We start from the raw sequence: 5092 nt of genomic DNA, 5'->3' as shown, positions 1-5092 counted from the left end.
TCAAATCAAGAGAGAGATATTAACTCCTTGAGATACTTTTATCTAGATTGAGTCTGACTGTCTAGTTGATTCTCTAGCAAAATATTTCGCAGGACTTACTCCAATACACCAAACAATTCGTTTGGAAATCTGAGAGGACTTACTCCAATACACTTTCTAGAGAATCAACTAGACAGTCAGACTCAATCTAGAGTAAATTATATCAAATAGTTTAATATCTCTGTTTCACAACTTGAACGGTACCAAAGACCAATGTTCAAGTGTCAATCAATTTAAATCAATAACCAAAGGTTGGATATTCTAATTGATTGATTTAAACTCACAACCTGTGATATTTAAATTATATAACAAAATATAATGCGGAAAAGAAATAACATAGACACCAGAAGTTTTGTTAACGAGGAAACCGCAAATGTAGAAAACCCCCGGGACCTAGTCCAGATTGAACACCACACTGTATTAAGCCGCTACAGACTCTAGCCTACTACCAATTAACTTCGGACTGGACTGTAGTTGAACCCTAATCAATCTCACACTAATTCAAGGTACAGTTGCGTTCCTTACGTCTCTGATCCCAGCAGGATACTACGCACTTGATTCCCTTAGTTGATCTCACCCACAACCAAGAGTTGCTACGACCCAAAGTCGAAGACTTGATAAACAAATCTGTCTCACACAAAAAAGTTTATAGATTGGATAAATCTGTCTCCCACATATATACCCAAGAGTTTTTGTTCCGTCTTTTGATTAATTAAGGTGAACATGAACCAATTGATAAACCGGTCTTATATTCCCGAAGAACAACCTAGTATTATCAATCACCTCACAATAATCTTAATCGACTAGCGAAACAAGATATTGTGGAATCACAAACGATGAGACGAAGATGTTTGTGATTACTTTTATCTTACCTATCGAAAAATTAATCTCGAGTCAATTATTTCAATTGTGCTCAATACGATAGAATCGGGCAAGATCAGAACACGCAACTACAAAGAAAATAGTTGGGCCTGGCTTCACAATTCCAATGAAGTCTTTGAAGTCGTTAACCTACATGGTATCCATAGAAACCTAAGGTTAAAGGATAATCTGTAAGGACCCTCAAGCTCGTCAACGCTGTTTGACTGGTCTAGCGATGATCAAGAGACGATTAAGCCGCTAATGACTCGATTAATTAGAGATGAACGTTAATTATTAGAAATTAATATATCAACGATGTAGATAAATTAATATATCAACGATGTAGATACGAAATTAGTATCACTAGATAGATCTCGAAAGTTATGCGAAATGGACTACTTGAGCGTGTTATTCGGATATCAGAACAATCGAAGGGAAAAATAGTTATTGTGTTGTCAAACCGCCTGGCTTCCCTTATCTTTTTTTCTGAGCGCCTTAATAATTACTCTTGGTCTTATCCCTTCACCCATCGAGCAGATAAGCTCATTCTCTTCTCGTTTCTTCTTCATTCTTTTTTATTTTCTCCTTCTGCTTCTGTCCATCGCCTCTGGCGATTTTGTGAGATGATTCTGAGGTCGAATCGAAGAGAAACTTAGGGTAAACCTTAGGAATTGATTACTGGCAGTGTTGCTGATGTTTTTGAGCTCGGGAGAAGAAGGAGTGATGTTGTTGACTCAAATTAGGGTTCTGTTCTTGAGTTGGAAGAGAGATTAAGAGGAGTTTTGAGTTTCTTTGGGATGGAGATCGAATGGGTTGGTGTTTAATTGAAGTTTTGAAGCTGTTATTATGAAGAATCAGAACCAGGTAATTTAGGATTTCAATTATTTCGATTTACTTCTTGGGATTGTTGTTATTTGGTTGAATTAGTATATGGGTTTGTGTTTGATTGAAGTATAAAGGATTCTATACGGTTTGATTTCAGTTTCTCAGTTAATTGAATTTGAAATTAGGGTTTAGAGGTTGATGTAGAATTGAAGATGAAGTTGGTGTTTTGAGTAGAAGAGATATGACGGTGATTATAGGTTAGGGTAATACTGAATCACATGGGTCATGGAATTGTTGTTGGTGGTGGTGGTGGTTTAGTAAAGCATAGGATTTTTGGAAATGGTGTTGATACTAAATTGGTTGCTAGTATTGAAGGAATTGGTTGTGCTGATTAATGGTTAAGATGAACTGCACGCAGGGAAGAAGTTATTTTGGAGTATAACTGTTGGTGGTTATGGAGTTTGAGATTGTGGTGCTGAAATAGTTAAGCCGGAGTATGGTGGTCTGGTGGTGGTATGAAATTGCAGTGAAGAACTGTGAAGATGAATTTGAATCTGATTGTAGGATTATAGTAACAACACTAGTGTAAGTATAATCTGGTGATGTGATAGTTAGATGAATGCGTAGGATTGGTAGTTTTATAGAGTTGCAGTTGAAGCTATTGAATTTTCAGGAACTCAACTGATGTTGTTATGAAGAGAATGAAGTTATAATGAAGTTTGTCGTGTTGTTGTGAAATTGAGAAGTTGTACCTGTAGGCTGAATTACAAGTAATGAAGAGGAGTTGGATAGTGAAATTGTAAATGATGTTGTTGAGATTTGTAGAAGGTTGTAGTTCTGAGGGATGTGGAGCTCTACTAGTGGTGTAGAACTGATATTGATAATTATTGGAGTCTGAGTTTGTTGTGACTGATGTGTAGAATATTTGAATGAGTTAGGTTATGTTTCTGCTGTTATGGTGGTGTTGTAAGAATTTCTGAGTTTGTATCTCAGATAATGTGATGTGTGTTAGTTGGAGTTGGAGATGAACTTAGTGGTGGTTATTGCTTGGGAATGGAACTGCAGGTGATGATGGTGTATTATGGATGAATTACAGGTGAAAATGTCAGGTGGTCATAGGAGTTGGTAGTAGTGTGGGTGTTAAGAGATTGGAGTGATTATGTAAGCAAGATTGCAGTTAGAGTTAATGTAAGATATAACTAAGAAGTTGTTTCTACTAGATTTAATCTTATGAAATTTATGTTTATGGTTTTGATTGTTTGAGCTTTTGTATCTTGTTTTTAGACAATTAGTCATCCCAGTCAGATTGTCTGTCTGACTCTGTCTTTAGCTGACTTAGGATATTCGACTAAGATGAATCAGTCTAACCCTGAGTTGACTCATTAACCAGTCTTGACCAGACTTGAATCGTGACCTAACTCGTTGACCTGACCTTTGATCAGTTGACTTACCTGACCTTTGACTATGGACTTGACCTTTGATTGAGTTTAACTGTCAGTTGACCCAGTTGGAACAGGCCTTAGATTAATGGGACAGGTTAGTGGATTTGGGATTAGGCCTAGCTTTCCTAGTTTGATACTTTGGACCCTTTATGGTCTGAACTAGACTTTGGTTCCATCTACAAAGTGGTAGATATTCATAAGACATATCTAATGGACTATAGAACCAATCTAATTGGATTAGTAAACCTTTGTATGCTAAAGATAGATAATGAAAATGTGGAGAACCATAGATGGGCTTAAAACCATTAGATAGTTCACTTAGCCCAGAAATAGAGAATTGTATGAAATCATTTTATGAACCTTGTATGAGTCTTTTGGCTAAACTCTTTGAGTGATTGTGTGATTAACAGTTAGTCTGTATTAACAACGATCGATTCAAAGGATGAACCAGCGAATTGAGGAATTCAAGGTAGGAGTGGCTTGTCATCAAATCAGGTGGGAACTCTGTGACCTTCTTGTAATCATTCAGTTCCTTTTCATATGCGAGCATGATGAGTCATTACTTCTTATGAGCATATTTGTGTGTAAATGATTGGGTATGTTGTGTAATATGCATTGTGTGGATTCTCCAAATGTTATATCTATTTTTATGCTTATTATAGCCCAGATGAGGCAATATCGTTATATTGAGGAATATTACCTTTTACAATTTCTTGTGAAAATCCAATCGTTTGCATATTATGCTTGATTGAAAAACCTTCGGGACTTATGATGGTAGATTCTTGAATCATGGTTTGTATGGGCACTCCGCGTGGATGGGCTATTATTTGAGTCTGGAGTTATTCTGATTTCGCTTTCTCCAATGAGTTTGGCGAGGTCTGAATGACATATCTTAGTTGTTCTAGTTTCACTTTTGTAGATTCATCCGGTGGTGGATCTTTCATGGATATTGCCACGATGGACGCAATATCTGGGGAAAAGAGTTGAAGCAATCTTCTGCTTCGTGTTGTGTGTAAAAGGTGTTATTTGCTTTCTTCTATTGTTCCGTTTCAATTTCATTATCTTTTAGAAATGTGAAGCATGTTAGTGATTACCTGAAAGTTATGTATTTCCATTAGGCACCCCTTTGGGATGATGTGCTCACTTATTCCCACTTCAATTTCAGTTTCCAGAAGAAATGGTGCGCGTGAGGATATATCATTTTCTTTGCTAAAAAGCTTTAACGATTCTAAAGATGTTGTGTTATGTTTTATATGTATTCTTTGTTAAACTGTAAAACAACACACTATTATATTCATATCACTCGAGAGATTTTCATTTAAATAATATCATAGTATATGGGTTTATTTTGAGGCTAGTTTATGGACCTTTAATCTAGTTTTGATGCTTCAATTAGGTTGTAATCCTTTTAGCTAAGCAGGTTTAGTATTTGGGGTGTTACAATGTTGGTATCAGAGCTCACTATTAGATATTACATGGGAACAATAGGAACAACTAGTGCTAGTTAGTAAAAGAGATTAGTTGAGAACCGGGTTGGGTTTGTGAGATAAATCTTAAATCACCAAAAACAATCAATAACTAAAAGATAAGTTGTATTGTTTGATTATTCTGTATAACATGCTAGTTTGTTTGTTTATTGTGTTGCATATGTATGTTACTATATAAAATATGAAGTAAAAATTGTAGGTTGAAACCAGTTACATTATAGTTAGAAATTTTAATAGAGAATTAAAAAGTAGTTAGTCTCCGTCGAATGATACTTAGCAATCCCCAGTGTTGAATAGTGAAATAATCCAGTACGGAAATAGTGAGGTTTGTAATTCTGGAATGTTTGTGATATCTTGGCAGTAGGAAAACATTGTCAGGCATCATGAACCTAGACATGAAAACTGCATGCATGGATTACCGAGGACTTTTTTCTATTA

At 35.8% G+C, this 5092-nt stretch overlaps 1 long non-coding RNA gene across 1 annotated transcript; it reads left to right on the top strand.

Annotated features, from left to right (window-relative positions):
- Positions 1-1445: 1445 nt before the first annotated feature.
- On the top strand, positions 1446-4472 carry LOC113332081. The gene is made up of 4 exons (XR_003351332.1): positions 1446-1764; positions 3578-3662; positions 4087-4186; positions 4333-4472. It is a non-coding gene; the product is annotated as an uncharacterized LOC113332081 (long non-coding RNA).
- Positions 4473-5092: the final 620 nt, after the last annotated feature.

Source organism: Papaver somniferum, unplaced genomic scaffold (genome assembly GCF_003573695.1).
Source record: "Papaver somniferum cultivar HN1 unplaced genomic scaffold, ASM357369v1 unplaced-scaffold_128, whole genome shotgun sequence".
NCBI lineage: Eukaryota > Viridiplantae > Streptophyta > Magnoliopsida > Ranunculales > Papaveraceae > Papaver > Papaver somniferum.
Note: the sequence above shows the minus strand (reverse complement) of the source record. Positions and strands in the feature narration are given on the sequence as shown.